The sequence below is a fragment of the Eubalaena glacialis genome, chromosome 2, assembly GCF_028564815.1.
Source record: "Eubalaena glacialis isolate mEubGla1 chromosome 2, mEubGla1.1.hap2.+ XY, whole genome shotgun sequence".
Classification (NCBI taxonomy): Eukaryota; Metazoa; Chordata; class Mammalia; order Artiodactyla; family Balaenidae; genus Eubalaena; species Eubalaena glacialis.
In genome coordinates, this window is record NC_083717.1 from 56,202,680 (window position 1) to 56,223,224 (window position 20,545).

At 56.3% G+C, this 20,545-nt stretch overlaps 8 non-coding genes across 8 annotated transcripts; all 8 read right to left on the reverse strand.

Moving 5' to 3' along the window:
• Positions 1-119: 119 nt before the first annotated feature.
• LOC133086247 (small nucleolar RNA SNORD116) lies at positions 120-212 on the reverse strand. The gene has a single exon (XR_009700008.1). It is a non-coding gene; the product is annotated as a small nucleolar RNA SNORD116 (small nucleolar RNA).
• A 2,689-nt stretch (positions 213-2,901) lies between these two features.
• LOC133086248 (small nucleolar RNA SNORD116) lies at positions 2,902-2,994 on the reverse strand. Its single transcript, XR_009700009.1, has one exon. It is a non-coding gene; the product is annotated as a small nucleolar RNA SNORD116 (small nucleolar RNA).
• Positions 2,995-5,683: 2,689 nt separating this feature from the next.
• Positions 5,684-5,776, reverse strand: LOC133086249 (small nucleolar RNA SNORD116). The gene has a single exon (XR_009700010.1). It is a non-coding gene; the product is annotated as a small nucleolar RNA SNORD116 (small nucleolar RNA).
• A 2,688-nt stretch (positions 5,777-8,464) lies between these two features.
• On the reverse strand, positions 8,465-8,557 carry LOC133086250 (small nucleolar RNA SNORD116). Its single transcript, XR_009700011.1, has one exon. It is a non-coding gene; the product is annotated as a small nucleolar RNA SNORD116 (small nucleolar RNA).
• Positions 8,558-11,246: 2,689 nt separating this feature from the next.
• LOC133086251 (small nucleolar RNA SNORD116) lies at positions 11,247-11,339 on the reverse strand. Its single transcript, XR_009700012.1, has one exon. It is a non-coding gene; the product is annotated as a small nucleolar RNA SNORD116 (small nucleolar RNA).
• A 2,689-nt stretch (positions 11,340-14,028) lies between these two features.
• LOC133086252 (small nucleolar RNA SNORD116) lies at positions 14,029-14,121 on the reverse strand. The gene has a single exon (XR_009700013.1). It is a non-coding gene; the product is annotated as a small nucleolar RNA SNORD116 (small nucleolar RNA).
• Positions 14,122-16,810: 2,689 nt separating this feature from the next.
• Positions 16,811-16,903, reverse strand: LOC133086495 (small nucleolar RNA SNORD116). Its single transcript, XR_009700249.1, has one exon. It is a non-coding gene; the product is annotated as a small nucleolar RNA SNORD116 (small nucleolar RNA).
• A 2,689-nt stretch (positions 16,904-19,592) lies between these two features.
• On the reverse strand, positions 19,593-19,685 carry LOC133086488 (small nucleolar RNA SNORD116). The gene has a single exon (XR_009700243.1). It is a non-coding gene; the product is annotated as a small nucleolar RNA SNORD116 (small nucleolar RNA).
• Positions 19,686-20,545: the final 860 nt, after the last annotated feature.

Genomic DNA, 20,545 nt, shown 5'->3' on the forward strand with positions numbered 1-20,545 from the left:
GACCCTCACACAGGAGTCCCTCCAATGCTGGAGCCCTTAGTGGTGTTTGCATGCCTGTCAGCAGGGGACGTCGGCCCTCACTCCTAACTGTCCCATACCCCCGAGAGAGGAAACGTGCTGGACCTCAGTTTCGATGAGGAGACGGTAGAGCGTTCTCACTCATTTTGTTCAGATTTTCCAAGGAATGCATACAAGGGTGTCATCATCGATCCAAGCACATGCTGGGACGCTGCAGAACACAAACGGGCAGGCCGTGGGGCTCTGCAGAGGAGCCATGACCCGGAAGTACTCCAAAAGCCTGGGGAATCCACAGTCTTCAGGCCACTCAGCAAGACCAACAATCAATCCACTCTTGCAGCCACTGGGCCCATCTGATGAAAACCTAATATCCAATGGCACATTTTCGTATGGGTGAATGCCTACCGTCCTGAGTTATCCAGAGCCACGCTCAGCAATGTGCGCCCGTCCCACTTTTTCCAGTTCTCCTTAGGACATCCAGTCATCAGACAACGCGAAGGTCTTCTTGTCTTTGCCGACGGCCAGCCTTGCCCTGCAGCTGCACCTGAGCAGGGGACAGAAATCATGCAGGCTTCTGAATTGCACCACGGTTCAGAGAACATGATTCTTGCGAACACTTACCTTGCCGTGAGCCCAGAACCTGCTTTCCAAGTAACACTATCCATTACCGAAAACTGATTGCGTGTCTCACAGCATGACTGGAGGAAGTTAGGCACGTACATTGGTCGGTGTGTCAGACACTGTATCTGTGTATTCACGTGAGTGGGCGTGTGTGACTGTGACTGCGCACGAGGATGCGCTTGTGGGTTCCTGTGTGTGGCGCTGAATACGCGTCTTGGTCTCTGGGTGTCGCTGTGGCCCTCTGCAGACACCTCCAACAGTAAACGCCATAGTTTATACACAGCACCCTGGTTGGACCCCCAACTGAAAGGAGAAAGACCCCTGTCAGCTTCAAGAGGCCGCATGCGAAGTTTAACCCCCAGGGGCTGCTGAAATAGGTCACAGACTCCCGCTCTCCCACAGCCACGCCTTCTGACCAAAGCACAAAGACTGGACGAGACCTGCCTCCCGGCCGTGGGTGTCCCATCTACGTGGACCTGGAGACCCTGCCACCTACAAGCACATCTGATGTGCCCTTGGGGTCACTCCCAGCGCTCCCAGAAGCAAGGGAACCTCCCATGGGGGGCCTGCCTCCGACCTGCAGTTGCCTACAGGCAAGATGCAGCCCGGCACTACTCAAGGGGCTAACGAACTTCGGCCCAAGTGCCTCTTCTCACCAACTAGACCATATCACTTTCCGTGACCCCGTGGGAATGCCCACAACGGGAAGTGTTGGGCTTCAGCAACCATGACACAGGTTGGGACCTGACAGCGGAAATTAGGCCACCTTCCCGGCCACGTATCGGCAAGCTTCCAACTGGCAGGTTTCACGGCCCAGACCACTGAGGAAACGCTCAAACGCTTCACAGCCTCGTCCTAAGTGCCCTCCTGCTGCCTGCAGGGCGACTCAACCCTACATGAAGCCACAGACATCATGCGAACAGGGGGACACTGAACACCAGGGAAGACAGACCGCAAGCCTGTCTGCTTTGATGAGGCCCACGGCACCTCATGCATCCTGGCAATTCTCCACTGCCACAGCGACACTACCGAGGAACTCACAGTGATCAAAGGCACTGTCCCCGAGGACCACAGACAGACTTTCAATGGAAGACCTCTGCCATGCGAGGGGACTTGGAAGCCTGAAAGGGAAAGGTGGTTGGCCACGGCAGGGCACCTGGCAGGGCAACAGTGTCCCCATCTCTTCCCGGCCAGTGGACTGCTCCGGATAAAGCTCTGGCTCTTCGAACGGCCTGCATGCCACATGGGCCGGCCGCGTCATGCCCTCCTGGAGAAACACTATCGCTTTGCACATTCCCAAAAGAAGGAACAAAACGACCAAAGGGCTTGTTCACATAACTCACTTACCCCCAAGGAGGCCGGCACAGATGCCTCAGCATGTCCATCTTCTCTACGTCCCGCAAGACACCCGTGTGGAGTCACTCCTCCGGAAATGGGATCGCAACTCTACACAGGTTACCTACCTCACTACAACCTTATGAACTGCCAAAGCCATCCCCTCCATAGGCAGCTGATGCCAGTCCTTCATGAACAAGACACATCCTCGGGAAGCTGAGGCCAGCGCCTGCAACAAAATGATGACAGCCCATCCCACGACATTACATAGGACGTGTCCTCATGATACCTAAACTTTCTCTCCAGGCCCCCAGCCACCACACAGGCTTAAATGCTGCACTCGATCCTCAGCCCACTCCACGATGATCCACTTAGCACCAACAGTGTGCCGGCAGCTTCAGCAGAGGAGCTGAAAGGGGCAGCCCCGAGGCCTAGTCCATCGGCCCCCTTCTGCCATCGCTCAACTCCAGCCCACCCCCGCTCACTGCTCCAGCCCCACCGGGCACTCAGGAACCTCACCACACCACACACAACATCAGAGAGGGCCACAGGCCTGGCCTGAGGCTCCAGGCTCCAACCAGGGAAGCTTGCTCATTTTGGCTTCCAGAATCAACTTCTGAAGCGGCATGCACAAAGCGTGATCCTGCCCAAAACACACCTCTCCAAGCTGCAAGCTCACTGGGCCTCCACCAGCACACGCTCCGACTCTGAAGACTAGCAGGAGAGCCTGCCCTCTTGTATTCCCTCAGCGGTCTTTTAGCAGGGACCGGGGATTCATAGATGACCCAGCTTATGGGCAGACACGGTCGACCCTCACACAGGAGTCCCTCCAATGCTGGAGCCCTTAGTGGTGTTTGCATGCCTGTCAGCAGGGGACGTCGGCCCTCACTCCTAACTGTCCCATACCCCCGAGAGAGGAAACGTGCTGGACCTCAGTTTCGATGAGGAGACGGTAGAGCGTTCTCACTCATTTTGTTCAGATTTTCCAAGGAATGCATACAAGGGTGTCATCATCGATCCAAGCACATGCTGGGACGCTGCAGAACACAAACGGGCAGGCCGTGGGGCTCTGCAGAGGAGCCATGACCCGGAAGTACTCCAAAAGCCTGGGGAATCCACAGTCTTCAGGCCACTCAGCAAGACCAACAATCAATCCACTCTTGCAGCCACTGGGCCCATCTGATGAAAACCTAATATCCAATGGCACATTTTCGTATGGGTGAATGCCTACCGTCCTGAGTTATCCAGAGCCACGCTCAGCAATGTACGCCCGTCCCACTTTTTCCAGTTCTCCTTAGGACATCCAGTCATCAGACAACGCGAAGGTCTTCTTGTCTTTGCCGACGGCCAGCCTTGCCCTGCAGCTGCACCTGAGCAGGGGACAGAAATCATGCAGGCTTCTGAATTGCACCACGGTTCAGAGAACATGATTCTTGCGAACACTTACCTTGCCGTGAGCCCAGAACCTGCTTTCCAAGTAACACTATCCATTACCGAAAACTGATTGCGTGTCTCACAGCATGACTGGAGGAAGTTAGGCACGTACATTGGTCGGTGTGTCAGACACTGTATCTGTGTATTCACGTGAGTGGGCGTGTGTGACTGTGACTGCGCACGAGGATGCGCTTGTGGGTTCCTGTGTGTGGCGCTGAATACGCGTCTTGGTCTCTGGGTGTCGCTGTGGCCCTCTGCAGACACCTCCAACAGTAAACGCCATAGTTTATACACAGCACCCTGGTTGGACCCCCAACTGAAAGGAGAAAGACCCCTGTCAGCTTCAAGAGGCCGCATGCGAAGTTTAACCCCCAGGGGCTGCTGAAATAGGTCACAGACTCCCGCTCTCCCACAGCCACGCCTTCTGACCAAAGCACAAAGACTGGACGAGACCTGCCTCCCGGCCGTGGGTGTCCCATCTACGTGGACCTGGAGACCCTGCCACCTACAAGCACATCTGATGTGCCCTTGGGGTCACTCCCAGCGCTCCCAGAAGCAAGGGAACCTCCCATGGGGGGCCTGCCTCCGACCTGCAGTTGCCTACAGGCAAGATGCAGCCCGGCACTACTCAAGGGGCTAACGAACTTCGGCCCAAGTGCCTCTTCTCACCAACTAGACCATATCACTTTCCGTGACCCCGTGGGAATGCCCACAACGGGAAGTGTTGGGCTTCAGCAACCATGACACAGGTTGGGACCTGACAGCGGAAATTAGGCCACCTTCCCGGCCACGTATCGGCAAGCTTCCAACTGGCAGGTTTCACGGCCCAGACCACTGAGGAAACGCTCAAACACTTCACAGCCTCGTCCTAAGTGCCCTCCTGCTGCCTGCAGGGCGACTCAACCCTACATGAAGCCACAGACATCATGCGAACAGGGGGACACTGAACACCAGGGAAGACAGACCGCAAGCCTGTCTGCTTTGATGAGGCCCACGGCACCTCATGCATCCTGGCAATTCTCCACTGCCACAGCGACACTACCGAGGAACTCACAGTGATCAAAGGCACTGTCCCCGAGGACCACAGACAGACTTTCAATGGAAGACCTCTGCCATGCGAGGGGACTTGGAAGCCTGAAAGGGAAAGGTGGTTGGCCACGGCAGGGCACCTGGCAGGGCAACAGTGTCCCCATCTCTTCCCGGCCAGTGGACTGCTCCGGATAAAGCTCTGGCTCTTCGAACGGCCTGCATGCCACATGGGCCGGCCGCGTCATGCCCTCCTGGAGAAACACTATCGCTTTGCACATTCCCAAAAGAAGGAACAAAACGACCAAAGGGCTTGTTCACATAACTCACTTACCCCCAAGGAGGCCGGCACAGATGCCTCAGCATGTCCATCTTCTCTACGTCCCGCAAGACACCCGTGTGGAGTCACTCCTCCGGAAATGGGATCGCAACTCTACACAGGTTACCTACCTCACTACAACCTCATGAACTGCCAAAGCCATCCCCTCCATAGGCAGCTGATGCCAGTCCTTCATGAACAAGACACATCCTCGGGAAGCTGAGGCCAGCGCCTGCAACAAAATGATGACAGCCCATCCCACGACATTACATAGGACGTGTCCTCATGATACCTTAACTTTCTCTCCAGGCCCCCAGCCACCACACAGGCTTAAATGCTGCACTCGATCCTCAGCCCACTCCACGATGATCCACTTAGCACCAACAGTGTGCCGGCAGCTTCAGCAGAGGAGCTGAAAGGGGCAGCCCCGAGGCCTAGTCCATCGGCCCCCTTCTGCCATCGCTCAACTCCAGCCCACCCCCGCTCACTGCTCCAGCCCCACCGGGCACTCAGGAACCTCACCACACCACACACAACATCAGAGAGGGCCACAGGCCTGGCCTGAGGCTCCAGGCTCCAACCAGGGAAGCTTGCTCATTTTGGCTTCCAGAATCAACTTCTGAAGCGGCATGCACAAAGCGTGATCCTGCCCAAAACACACCTCTCCAAGCTGCAAGCTCACTGGGCCTCCACCAGCACACGCTCCGACTCTGAAGACTAGCAGGAGAGCCTGCCCTCTTGTATTCCCTCAGCGGTCTTTTAGCAGGGACCGGGGATTCATAGATGACCCAGCTTATGGGCAGACACGGTCGACCCTCACACAGGAGTCCCTCCAATGCTGGAGCCCTTAGTGGTGTTTGCATGCCTGTCAGCAGGGGACGTCGGCCCTCACTCCTAACTGTCCCATACCCCCGAGAGAGGAAACGTGCTGGACCTCAGTTTCGATGAGGAGACGGTAGAGCGTTCTCACTCATTTTGTTCAGATTTTCCAAGGAATGCATACAAGGGTGTCATCATCGATCCAAGCACATGCTGGGACGCTGCAGAACACAAACGGGCAGGCCGTGGGGCTCTGCAGAGGAGCCATGACCCGGAAGTACTCCAAAAGCCTGGGGAATCCACAGTCTTCAGGCCACTCAGCAAGACCAACAATCAATCCACTCTTGCAGCCACTGGGCCCATCTGATGAAAACCTAATATCCAATGGCACATTTTCGTATGGGTGAATGCCTACCGTCCTGAGTTATCCAGAGCCACGCTCAGCAATGTGCGCCCGTCCCACTTTTTCCAGTTCTCCTTAGGACATCCAGTCATCAGACAACGCGAAGGTCTTCTTGTCTTTGCCGACGGCCAGCCTTGCCCTGCAGCTGCACCTGAGAAGGGGACAGAAATCATGCAGGCTTCTGAATTGCACCACGGTTCAGAGAACATGATTCTTGCGAACACTTACCTTGCCGTGAGCCCAGAACCTGCTTTCCAAGTACCACTATCCATTACCGAAAACTGATTGCGTGTCTCACAGCATGACTGGAGGAAGTTAGGCACGTACATTGGTCGGTGTGTCAGACACTGTATCTGTGTATTCACGTGAGTGGGCGTGTGTGACTCTGACTGCGCACGAGGATGCGCTTGTGGGTTCCTGTGTGTGGCGCTGAATACGCGTCTTGGTCTCTGGGTGTCGCTGTGGCCCTCTGCAGACACCTCCAACAGTAAACGCCATAGTTTATACACAGCACCCTGGTTGGACCCCCAACTGAAAGGAGAAAGACCCCTGTCAGCTTCAAGAGGCCGCATGCGAAGTTTAACCCCCAGGGGCTGCTGAAATGGGTCACAGACTCCCGCTCTCCCACAGCCACGCCTTCTGACCAAAGCACAAAGACTGGACGAGACCTGCCTCCCGGCCGTGGGTGTCACATCTACGTGGACCTGGAGACCCTGCCACCTACAAGCACATCTGATGTGCCCTTGGGGTCACTCCCAGCGCTCCCAGAAGCAAGGGAACCTCCCATGGGGGGCCTGCCTCCGACCTGCAGTTGCCTACAGGCAAGATGCAGCCCGGCACTACTCAAGGGGCTAACGAACTTCGGCCCAAGTGCCTCTTCTCACCAACTAGACCATATCACTTTCCGTGACCCCGTGGGAATGCCCACAACGGGAAGTGTTGGGCTTCAGCAACCATGACACAGGTTGGGACCTGACAGCGGAAATTAGGCCACCTTCCTGGCCACGTATCGGCAAGCTTCCAACTGGCAGGTTTCACGGCCCAGACCACTGAGGAAACGCTCAAACGCTTCACAGCCTCGTCCTAAGTGCCCTCCTGCTGCCTGCAGGGCGACTCAACCCTACTTGAAGCCACAGACATCATGCGAACAGGGGGACACTGAACACCAGGGAAGACAGACCGCAAGCCTGTCTGCTTTGATGAGGCCCACGGCACCTCATGCATCCTGGCAATTCTCCACTGCCACAGCGACACTACCGAGGAACTCACAGTGATCAAAGGCACTGTCCCAAGGACCACAGACAGACTTTCAATGGAAGACCTCTGCCATGCGAGGGGACTTGGAAGCCTGAAAGGGAAAGGTGGTTGGCCACGGCAGGGCACCTGGCAGGGCAACAGTGTCCCCATCTCTTCCCGGCCAGTGGACTGCTCCGGATAAAGCTCTGGCTCTTCGAACGGCCTGCATGCCACATGGGCCGGCCGCGTCATGCCCTCCTGGAGAAACACTATCGCTTTGCACATTCCCAAAAGAAGGAACAAAACGACCAAAGGGCTTGTTCACATAACTCACTTACCCCCAAGGAGGCCGGCACAGATGCCTCAGCATGTCCATCTTCTCTACGTCCCGCAAGACACCCGTGTGGAGTCACTCCTCCGGAAATGGGATCGCAACTCTACACAGGTTACCTACCTCACTACAACCTCATGAACTGCCAAAGCCATCCCCTCCATAGGCAGCTGATGCCAGCCCTTCACGAACAAGACACATCCTCGGGAAGCTGAGGCCAGCGCCTGCAACACAATGATGACAGCCCATCCCACGACATTACATAGGACGTGTCCTCATGATACCTTAACTTTCTCTCCAGGCCCCCAGCCACCACACAGGCTTAAATGCTGCACTGGATCCTCAGCCCACTCCACGATGATCCAATTAGCACCAACAGTGTGCCGGCAGCTTCAGCAGAGGAGCTGACAGGGGCAGCCCCGAGGCCTAGTCCATCGGCCCCCTTCTGCCATCGCTCAACTCCAGCCCACCCCCGCTCACTGCTCCAGCCCCACCGGGCACTCAGGAACCTCACCACACCACACACAACATCAGAGAGGGCCACAGGACTGGCCTGAGGCTCCAGGCTCCAACCAGGGAAGCTTGCTCATTTTGGCTTCCAGAATCAACCTCCGAAGCGGCATGCACAAAGCGTGATCCTGCCCAAAACACACCTCTCCAAGCTGCAAGCTCACTGGGCCTCCACCAGCACACGCTCTGACTCTGAAGACTAGCAGGAGAGCCTGCCCTCTTGTATTCGCTCAGCGGTCTTTTAGCAGGGACCGGGGATTCATAGATGACCCAGCTTATGGGCAGACACGGTCGACCCTCACACAGGAGTCCCTCCAATGCTGGAGCCCTTAGTGGTGTTTGCATGCCTGTCAGCAGGGGACGTCGGCCCTCACTCCTAACTGTCCCATACCCCCGAGAGAGGAAACGTGCTGGACCTCAGTTTCGATGAGGAGACGGTAGAGCGTTCTCACTCATTTTGTTCAGATTTTCCAAGGAATGCATACAAGGGTGTCATCATCGATCCAAGCACATGCTGGGACGCTGCAGAACACAAACGGGCAGGCCGTGGGGCTCTGCAGAGGAGCCATGACCCGGAATTACTCCAACAGCCGGGGGAATCCACAGTCTTCAGGCCACTCAGCAAGACCAACAATCAATCCAATCTTGCAGCCACTGGGCCCATCTGATGAAAACCTAATATCCAATGGCACATTTTCGTATGGGTGAATGCCTACCGTCCTGAGTTATCCAGAGCCACGCTCAGCAACGTGCGCCCGCCCCACTTTTTCCAGTTCTCCTTAGGACATCCAGTCATCAGACAACGCGAAGGTCTTCTTGTCTTTGCCGACGGCCAGCCTTGCCCTGCAGCTGCACCTGAGAAGGGGACAGAAATCATGCAGGCTTCTGAATTGCACCACGGTTCAGAGAACATGATTCTTGCGAACACTTACCTTGCCGTGAGCCCAGAACCTGCTTTCCAAGTAACACTATCCATTACCGAAAACTGATTGCGTGTCTCACAGCATGACTGGAGGAAGTTAGGCACGTACATTGGTCGGTGTGTCAGACACTGTATCTGTGTATTCACGTGAGTGGGCGTGTGTGACTGTGACTGCGCACGAGGATGCGCTTGTGGGTTCCTGTGTGCGGCGCTGAATATGCGTCTTGGTCTCTGGGTGTCGCTGTGGCCCTCTGCAGACACCTCCAACAGTAAACGCCATAGTTTATACACAGCACCCTGGTTGGACCCCCAACTGAAAGGAGAAAGACCCCTGTCAGCTTCAAGAGGCCGCATGCGAAGTTTAACCCCCAGGGGCTGCTGAAATGGGTCACAGACTCCCGCTCTCCCACAGCCACGCCTTCTGACCAAAGCACAAAGACTGGACGAGACCTGCCTCCCGGCCGTGGGTGTCACATCTACGTGGACCTGGAGACCCTGCCACCTACAAGCACATCTGATGTGCCCTTGGGGTCACTCCCAGCGCTCCCAGAAGCAAGGGAACCTCCCATGGGGGGCCTGCCTCCGACCTGCAGTTGCCTACAGGCAAGATGCAGCCCGGCACTACTCAAGGGGCTAACGAACTTCGGCCCAATTGCCTCTTCTCGCCAACTAGACCATATCACTTTCCGTGACCCCGTGGGAATGCCCACAACGGGAAGTGTTGGGCTTCAGCAACCATGACACAGGTTGGGACCTGACAGCGGAAATTAGGCCACCTTCCCGGCCACGTATCAGCAAGCTTCCAACTGGCAGGTTTCGCGGCCCAGACCACTGAGGAAACGCTCAAACGCTTCACAGCCTCGTCCTAAGTGCCCTCCTGCTGCCTGCAGGGCGACTCAACCCTACTTGAAGCCACAGACATCATGCGAACACGGGGACACTGAACACCAGGGAAGACAGACCGCAAGCCTGTCTGCTTTGATGAGGCCCACGGCACCGCATGCATCCTGGCAATTCTCCACTGCCACAGCGACACTACCGAGGAACTCACAGTGATCAAAGGCACTGTCCCCGAGGACCACAGAGAGACTTTCAATGGAAAACCTCTGCCATGCGAGGGGACTTGGAAGCCTGAAAGGGAAAGGTGGTTGGCCACGGCAGGGCACCTGGCAGGGCAACAGTGTCCCCATCTCTTCCTGGCCAATGGACTGCTCCGGATAAAGCTCTGGCTCTTCGAACGGCCTGCATGCCACATGGGCCGGCCGCGTCATGCCCTCCTGGAGAAACACTATCGCTTTGCACATTCCCAAAAGAAGGAACAAAACGACCAAAGGGCTTGTTCCCATAACTCACCTACCCCCAAGGAGGCTGGCACAAATGCCTCAGCATGTCCATCTTCTCTACGTCCCGCAAGACACCCGTGTGGAGTCACTCCTCCGGAAATGGGATCGCAACTCTACACAGGTTACCTACCTCACTACAACCTCATGAACTGCCAAAGCCATCCCCTCCATAGGCAACTGATGCCAGCCCTTCACGAACAAGACACATCCTCGGGAAGCTGAGGCCAGCGCCTGCAACACAATGATGACAGCCCATCCCACGACATTACATAGGACGTGTCCTCATGATACCTTAACTTTCTCTCCAGGCCCCCAGCCACCACACAGGCTTAAATGCTGCACTCGATTCTCAGCCCACTCCACGATGATCCACTTAGCACCAACAGTGTGCCAGCAGCTTCAGCAGAGGAGCTGACAGGGGCAGCCCCGAGGCCTAGTCCATCAGCCCCCTTCTGCCATCGCTCAACTCCAGCCCACCCCCGCTCACTGCTCCAGCCCCACCTGGCACTCAGGAACCTCACCACACCACACACAACATCAGAGAGGGCCACAGGCCTGGCCTGAGGCTCCAGGCTCCAACCAGGGAAGCTTGCTCATTTTGGCTTCCAGAATCAACCTCCGAAGCGGCATGCACAAAGCGTGATCCTGCCCAAAACACACCTCTCCAAGCTGCAAGCTCACTGGGCCTCCACCAGCACATGCGCCGACTCTGAAGACTAGCAGGAGAGCCTGCCCTCTTGTATTCCCTCAGCGGTCTTTTAGCAGGGACCGGGGATTCATAGATGACCCAGCTTATGGGCAGACACGGTCGACCCTCACACAGGAGTCCCTCCAATGCTGGAGCCCTTAGTGGTGTTTGCATGCCTGTCAGCAGGGGACGTCGGCCCTCACTCCTAACTGTCCCATACCCCCGAGAGAGGAAACGTGCTGGACCTCAGTTTCGATGAGGAGACGGTAGAGCGTTCTCACTCATTTTGTTCAGATTTTCCAAGGAATGCATACAAGGGTGTCATCATCGATCCAAGCACATGCTGGGACGCTGCAGAACACAAACGGGCAGGCCGTGGGGCTCTGCAGAGGAGCCATGACCCGGAAGTACTCCAAAAGCCTGGGGAATCCACAGTCTTCAGGCCACTCAGCAAGACCAACAATCAATCCACTCTTGCAGCCACTGGGCCCATCTGATGAAAACCTAATATCCAATGGCACATTTTCGTATGGGTGAATGCCTACCGTCCTGAGTTATCCAGAGCCACGCTCAGCAATGTGCGCCCGCCCCACTTTTTCCAGTTCTCCTTAGGACATCCAGTCATCAGACAACGCGAAGGTCTTCTTGTCTTTGCCGACGGCCAGCCTTGCCCTGCAGCTGCACCTGAGAAGGGGACAGAAATCATGCAGGCTTCTGAATTGCACCACGGTTCAGAGAACATGATTCTTGCGAACACTTACCTTGCCGTGAGCCCAGAACCTGCTTTCCAAGTAACACTATCCATTACCGAAAACTGATTGCGTGTCTCACAGCATGACTGGAGGAAGTTAGGCACGTACATTGGTCGGTGTGTCAGACACTGTATCTGTGTATTCACGTGAGTGGGCGTGTGTGACTGTGACTGCGCACGAGGATGCGCTTGTGGGTTCCTGTGTGCGGCGCTGAATATGCGTCTTGGTCTCTGGGTGTCGCTGTGGCCCTCTGCAGACACCTCCAACAGTAAACGCCATAGTTTATACACAGCACCCTGGTTGGACCCCCAACTGAAAGGAGAAAGACCCCTGTCAGCTTCAAGAGGCCGCATGCGAAGTTTAACCCCCAGGGGCTGCTGAAATGGGTCACAGACTCCCGCTCTCCCACAGCCACGCCTTCTGACCAAAGCACAAAGACTGGACGAGACCTGCCTCCCGGCCGTGGGTGTCACATCTACGTGGACCTGGAGACCCTGCCACCTACAAGCACATCTGATGTGCCCTTGGGGTCACTCCCAGCGCTCCCAGAAGCAAGGGAACCTCCCATGGGGGGCCTGCCTCCGACCTGCAGTTGCCTACAGGCAAGATGCAGCCCGGCACTACTCAAGGGGCTAACGAACTTCGGCCCAATTGCCTCTTCTCGCCAACTAGACCATATCACTTTCCGTGACCCCGTGGGAATGCCCACAACGGGAAGTGTTGGGCTTCAGCAACCATGACACAGGTTGGGACCTGACAGCGGAAATTAGGCCACCTTCCCGGCCACGTATCAGCAAGCTTCCAACTGGCAGGTTTCGCGGCCCAGACCACTGAGGAAACGCTCAAACGCTTCACAGCCTCGTCCTAAGTGCCCTCCTGCTGCCTGCAGGGCGACTCAACCCTACTTGAAGCCACAGACATCATGCGAACACGGGGACACTGAACACCAGGGAAGACAGACCGCAAGCCTGTCTGCTTTGATGAGGCCCACGGCACCGCATGCATCCTGGCAATTCTCCACTGCCACAGCGACACTACCGAGGAACTCACAGTGATCAAAGGCACTGTCCCCGAGGACCACAGAGAGACTTTCAATGGAAAACCTCTGCCATGCGAGGGGACTTGGAAGCCTGAAAGGGAAAGGTGGTTGGCCACGGCAGGGCACCTGGCAGGGCAACAGTGTCCCCATCTCTTCCCGGCCAATGGACTGCTCCGGATAAAGCTCTGGCTCTTCGAACGGCCTGCATGCCACATGGGCCGGCCGCGTCATGCCCTCCTGGAGAAACACTATCGCTTTGCACATTCCCAAAAGAAGGAACAAAACGACCAAAGGGCTTGTTCCCATAACTCACCTACCCCCAAGGAGGCTGGCACAAATGCCTCAGCATGTCCATCTTCTCTACGTCCCGCAAGACACCCGTGTGGAGTCACTCCTCCGGAAATGGGATCGCAACTCTACACAGGTTACCTACCTCACTACAACCTCATGAACTGCCAAAGCCATCCCCTCCATAGGCAACTGATGCCAGCCCTTCACGAACAAGACACATCCTCGGGAAGCTGAGGCCAGCGCCTGCAACACAATGATGACAGCCCATCCCACGACATTACATAGGACGTGTCCTCATGATACCTTAACTTTCTCTCCAGGCCCCCAGCCACCACACAGGCTTAAATGCTGCACTCGATTCTCAGCCCACTCCACGATGATCCACTTAGCACCAACAGTGTGCCAGCAGCTTCAGCAGAGGAGCTGACAGGGGCAGCCCCGAGGCCTAGTCCATCAGCCCCCTTCTGCCATCGCTCAACTCCAGCCCACCCCCGCTCACTGCTCCAGCCCCACCTGGCACTCAGGAACCTCACCACACCACACACAACATCAGAGAGGGCCACAGGCCTGGCCTGAGGCTCCAGGCTCCAACCAGGGAAGCTTGCTCATTTTGGCTTCCAGAATCAACCTCCGAAGCGGCATGCACAAAGCGTGATCCTGCCCAAAACACACCTCTCCAAGCTGCAAGCTCACTGGGCCTCCACCAGCACATGCGCCGACTCTGAAGACTAGCAGGAGAGCCTGCCCTCTTGTATTCCCTCAGCGGTCTTTTAGCAGGGACCGGGGATTCATAGATGACCCAGCTTATGGGCAGACACGGTCGACCCTCACACAGGAGTCCCTCCAATGCTGGAGCCCTTAGTGGTGTTTGCATGCCTGTCAGCAGGGGACGTCGGCCCTCACTCCTAACTGTCCCATACCCCCGAGAGAGGAAACGTGCTGGACCTCAGTTTCGATGAGGAGACGGTAGAGCGTTCTCACTCATTTTGTTCAGATTTTCCAAGGAATGCATACAAGGGTGTCATCATCGATCCAAGCACATGCTGGGACGCTGCAGAACACAAACGGGCAGGCCGTGGGGCTCTGCAGAGGAGCCATGACCCGGAAGTACTCCAAAAGCCTGGGGAATCCACAGTCTTCAGGCCACTCAGCAAGACCAACAATCAATCCACTCTTGCAGCCACTGGGCCCATCTGATGAAAACCTAATATCCAATGGCACATTTTCGTATGGGTGAATGCCTACCGTCCTGAGTTATCCAGAGCCACGCTCAGCAATGTGCGCCCGCCCCACTTTTTCCAGTTCTCCTTAGGACATCCAGTCATCAGACAACGCGAAGGTCTTCTTGTCTTTGCCGACGGCCAGCCTTGCCCTGCAGCTGCACCTGAGAAGGGGACAGAAATCATGCAGGCTTCTGAATTGCACCACGGTTCAGAGAACATGATTCTTGCGAACACTTACCTTGCCGTGAGCCCAGAACCTGCTTTCCAAGTAACACTATCCATTACCGAAAACTGATTGCGTGTCTCACAGCATGACTGGAGGAAGTTAGGCACGTACATTGGTCGGTGTGTCAGACACTGTATCTGTGTATTCACGTGAGTGGGCGTGTGTGACTGTGACTGCGCACGAGGATGCGCTTGTGGGTTCCTGTGTGTGGCGCTGAATACGCGTCTTGGTCTCTGGGTGTCGCTGTGGCCCTCTGCAGACACCTCCAGCAGTAAATGCCATAGATTATACACAGCACCCTGGTTGGACCCCCAACTGAAAGGAGAAAGACCCCTGTCAGCTTCAAGAGGCCGCATGCGAAGTTTAACCCCCAGGGGCTGCTGAAATGGGTCACAGACTCCCGCTCTCCCACAGCCACGCCTTCTGACCAAAGCACAAAGACTGGACGAGACCTGCCTCCCGGCCGTGGGTGTCACATCTACGTGGACCTGGAGACCCTGCCACCTACAAGCACATCTGATGTGCCCTTGGGGTCACTCCCAGCGCTCCCAGAAGCAAGGGAACCTCCCATGGGGGGCCTGCCTCTGACCTGCAGTTGCCTACAGGCAAGATGCAGCCCGGCACTACTCAAGGGGCTAACGAACTTCGGCCCAATTGCCTCTTCTCGCCAACTAGACCATATCACTTTCCGTGACCCCGTGGGAATGCCCACAACGGGAAGTGTTGGGCTTCAGCAACCATGACACAGGTTGGGACCTGACAGCGGAAATTAGGCCACCTTCCCGGCCACGTATCAGCAAGCTTCCAACTGGCAGGTTTCGCGGCCCAGACCACTGAGGAAACGCTCAAACGCTTCACAGCCTCGTCCTATGTGCCCTCCTGCTGCCTGCAGGGCGACTCAACCCTACTTGAAGCCACAGACATCATGCGAACACGGGGACACTGAACACCAGGGAAGACAGACCGCAAGCCTGTCTGCTTTGATGAGGCCCACGGCACCGCATGCATCCTGGCAATTCTCCACTGCCACAGCGACACTACCGAGGAACTCACAGTGATCAAAGGCACTGTCCCCGAGGACCACAGACAGACTTTCAATGGAAGACCTCTGCCATGCGAGGGGACTTGGAAGCCTGAAAGGGAAAGGTGGTTGGCCACGGCAGGGCACCTGGCAGGGCAACAGTGTCCCCATCTCTTCCCGGCCAATGGACTGCTCCGGATAAAGCTCTGGCTCTTCGAACGGCCTGCATGCCACATGGGCCGGCCGCGTCATGCCCTCCTGGAGAAACACTATCGCTTTGCACATTCCCAAAAGAAGGAACAAAACGACCAAAGGGCTTGTTCCCATAACTCACCTACCCCCAAGGAGGCCGGCACAAATGCCTCAGCATGTCCATCTTCTCTACGTCCCGCAAGACACCCGTGTGGAGTCACTCCTCCGGAAATGGGATCGCAACTCTACACAGGTTACCTACCTCACTACATCCTCATGAACTGCCAAAGCCATCCCCTCCATAGGCAGCTGATGCCAGCCCTTCACGAACAAGACACATCCTCGGGAAGCTGAGGCCAGCACCTGCAACCCAATGATGACAGCCCATCCCACGACATTACATAGGACGTGTCCTCATGATACCTTAACTTTCTCTCCAGGCCCCCAGCCACCACACAGGCTTAAATGCTGCACTCGATTCTCAGCCCACTCCACGATGATCCACTTAGCACCAACAGTGTGCCGGCAGCTTCAGCAGAGGAGCTGACAGGGGCAGCCCCGAGGCCTAGTCCATCGGCCCCCTTCTGCCATCGCTCAACTCCAGCCCACCCCCGCTCACTGCTCCAGCCCCACCGGGCACTCAGGAACCTCACCACACCACACACAACATCAGAGAGGGCCACAGGCCTGGCCTGAGGCTCCAGGCTCCAACCAGGGAAGCTTGCTCATTTTGGCTTCCAGAATCAACCTCCGAAGCGGCATGCACAAAGCGTGATCCTGCCCAAAACACACCTCTCCAAGCTGCAAGCTCACTGGGCCTCCACCAGCACATGCGCCGACTCTGAAGACTAGCAGGAGAGCCTGCCCTCTTGTATTCCCTCAGCGGTCTTTTAGCAGGGACCGGGGATTCATAGATGACCCAGCTTATGGGCAGACACGGTCGACCCTCACACAGGAGTCCCTCCAATGCTGGAGCCCTTAGTGGTGTTTGCATGCCTGTCAGCAGGGGACGTCGGCCCTCACTCCTAACTGTCCCATACCCCCGAGAGAGGAAACGTGCTGGACCTCAGTTTCGATGAGGAGACGGTAGAGCGTTCTCACTCATTTTGTTCAGATTTTCCAAGGAATGCATACAAGGGTGTTATCATCGATCCAAGCACATGCTGGGACGCTGCAGAACACAAACGGGCAGGCCGTGGGGCTCTGCAGAGGAGCCATGACCCGGAAGTACTCCAAAAGCCTGGGGAATCCACAGTCTTCAGGCCACTCAGCAAGACCAACAATCAATCCACTCTTGCAGCCACTGGGCCCATCTGATGAAAACCTAATATCCAATGGCACATTTTCGTATGGGTGAATGCCTACCGTCCTGAGTTATCCAGAGCCACGCTCAGCAATGTGCGCCCGCCCCACTTTTTCCAGTTCTCCTTAGGACATCCAGTCATCAGACAACGCGAAGGTCTTCTTGTCTTTGCCGACGGCCAGCCTTGCCCTGCAGCTGCACCTGAGAAGGGGACAGAAATCATGCAGGCTTCTGAATTGCACCACGGTTCAGAGAACATGATTCTTGCGAACACTTACCTTGCCGTGAGCCCAGAACCTGCTTTCCAAGTAACACTATCCATTACCGAAAACTGATTGCGTGTCTCACAGCATGACTGGAGGAAGTTAGGCACGTACATTGGTCGGTGTGTCAGACACTGTATCTGTGTATTCACGTGAGTGGGCGTGTGTGACTGTGACTGCGCACGAGGATGCGCTTGTGGGTTCCTGTGTGTGGCGCTGAATACGCGTCTTGGTCTCTGGGTGTCGCTGTGGCCCTCTGCAGACACCTCCAACAGTAAATGCCATAGATTATACACAGCACCCTGGTTGGACCCCCAACTGAAAGGAGAAAGACCCCTGTCAGCTTCAAGAGGCCGCATGCGAAGTTTAACCCCCAGGGGCTGCTGAAATGGGTCACAGACTCCCGCTCTCCCACAGCCACGCCTTCTGACCAAAGCACAAAGACTGGACGAGACCTGCCTCCCGGCCGTGGGTGTCACATCTACGTGGACCTGGAGACCCTGCCACCTACAAGCACATCTGATGTGCCCTTGGGGTCACTCCCAGCGCTCCCAGAAGCAAGGGAACCTCCCATGGGGGGCCTGCCTCCGACCTGCAGTTGCCTACAGGCAAGATGCAGCCCGGCACTACTCAAGGGGCTAACGAACTTCGGCCCAATTGCCTCTTCTCGTCAACTAGACCATATCACTTTCCGTGACCCCGTGGGAATGCCCACAACGGGAAGTGTTGGGCTTCAGCAACCATGACACAGGTTGGGACCTGACAGCGGAAATTAGGCCACCTTCCCGGCCACGTATCAGCAAGCTTCCAACTGGCAGGTTTCGCGGCCCAGACCACTGAGGAAACGCTCAAACGCTTCACAGCCTCGTCCTAAGTGCCCTCCTGCTGCCTGCAGGGCGACTCAACCCTACTTGAAGCCACAGACATCATGCGAACACGGGGACACTGAACACCAGGGAAGACAGACCGCAAGCCTGTCTGCTTTGATGAGGCCCACGGCACCGCATGCATCCTGCCAATTCTCCACTGCCACAGCGACACTACCGAGGAACTCACAGTGATCAAAGGCACTGTCCCCGAGGACCACAGACAGACTTTCAATGGAAGACCTCTGCCATGCGAGGGGACTTGGAAGCCTGAAAGGGAAAGGTGGTTGGCCACGGCAGGGCACCTGGCAGGGCAACAGTGTCCCCATCTCTTCCCGGCCAATGGACTGCTCCGGATAAAGCTCTGGCTCTTCGAACGGCCTGCATGCCACATGGGCCGGCCGCGTCATGCCCTCCTGGAGAAACACTATCGCTTTGCACATTCCCAAAAGAAGGAACAAAACGACCAAAGGGCTTGTTCCCATAACTCACCTACCCCCAAGGAGGCTGGCACAAATGCCTCAGCATGTCCATCTTCTCTACGTCCCGCAAGACACCCGTGTGGAGTCACTCCTCCGGAAATGGGATCGCAACTCTACACAGGTTACCTACCTCACTACAACCTCATGAACTGCCAAAGCCATCCCCTCCATAGGCAACTGATGCCAGCCCTTCACGAACAAGACACATCCTCGGGAAGCTGAGGCCAGCGCCTGCAACACAATGATGACAGCCCATCCCACGACATTACATAGGACGTGTCCTCATGATACCTTAACTTTCTCTCCAGGCCCCCAGCCACCACACAGGCTTAAATGCTGCACTCGATCCTCAGCCCACTCCACGATGATCCACTTAGCACCAACAGTGTGCCGGCAGCTTCAGCAGAGGAGCTGAAAGGGGCAGCCCCGAGGCCTAGTCCATCGGCCCCCTTCTGCCATCGCTCAACTCCAGCCCACCCCCGCTCACTGCTCCAGCCCCACCGGGCACTCAGGAACCTCACCACACCACACACAACATCAGAGAGGGCCACAGGCCTGGCCTGAGGCTCCAGGCTCCAACCAGGGAAGCTTGCTCATTTTGGCTTCCAGAATCAACCTCCGAAGCGGCATGCACAAAGCGTGATCCTGCCCAAAACACAACTCTCCAAGCTGCAAGCTCACTGGGCCTCCACCAGCACATGCTCTGACTCTGAAGACTAGCAGGAGAGCCTGCCCTCTTGTATTCCCTCAGCGGTCTTTTAGCAGGGACCGGGGATTCATAGATGACCCAGCTTATGGGCAGACACGGTCGACCCTCACACAGGAGTCCCTCCAATGCTGGAGCCCTTAGTGGTGTTTGCATGCCTGTCAGCAGGGGACGTCGGCCCTCACTCCTAACTGTCCCATACCCCCGAGAGAGGAAACGTGCTGGACCTCAGTTTCGATGAGGAGACGGTAGAGCGTTCTCACTCATTTTGTTCAGATCTTCCAAGGAATGCATACAAGGGTGTCATCATCGATCCAAGCACATGCTGGGACGCTGCAGAACACAAACGGGCAGGTCGTGGGGCTCTGCAGAGGAGCCATGACCCGGAAGTACTCCAAAAGCCTGGGGAATCCACAGTCTTCAGGCCACTCGGCAAGACCAACAATCAATCCACTCTTGCAGCCACTGGGCCCATCTGATGAAAACCTAATATCCAATGGCACATTTTAGTATGGGTGAATGCCTACCGTCCTGAGTTATCCAGAGCCACGCTCAGCAACGTGCGCCCGCCCCACTTTTTCCAGTTCTCCTTAGGACATCCAGTCATCAGACAACGCGAAGGTCTTCTTGTCTTTGCCGACGGCCAGCCTTGCCCTGCAGCTGCACCTGAGAAGGGGACAGAAATCATGCAGGCTTCTGAATTGCACCACGGTTCAGAGAACATGATTCTTGCGAACACTTACCTTGCCGTGAGCCCAGAACCTGCTTTCCAAGTAACACTATCCATTACCGAAAACTGATTGCGTGTCTCACAGCATGACTGGAGGAAGTTAGGCACGTACATTGGTCGGTGTGTCAGACACTGTATCTGTGTATTCACGTGAGTGGGCGTGTGTGACTGTGACTGCGCACGAGGATGCGCTTGTGGGTTCCTGTGTGTGGCGCTGAATACGCGTCTTGGTCTCTGGGTGTCGCTGTGGCCCTCTGCAGACACCTCCAACAGTAAATGCCATAGATTATACACAGCACCCTGGTTGGACCCCCAACTGAAAGGAGAAAGACCCCTGTCAGCTTCAAGAGGCCGCATGCGAAGTTTAACCCCCAGGGGCTGCTGAAATGGGTCACAGACTCCCGCTCTCCCACAGCCACGCCTTCTGACCAAAGCACAAAGACTGG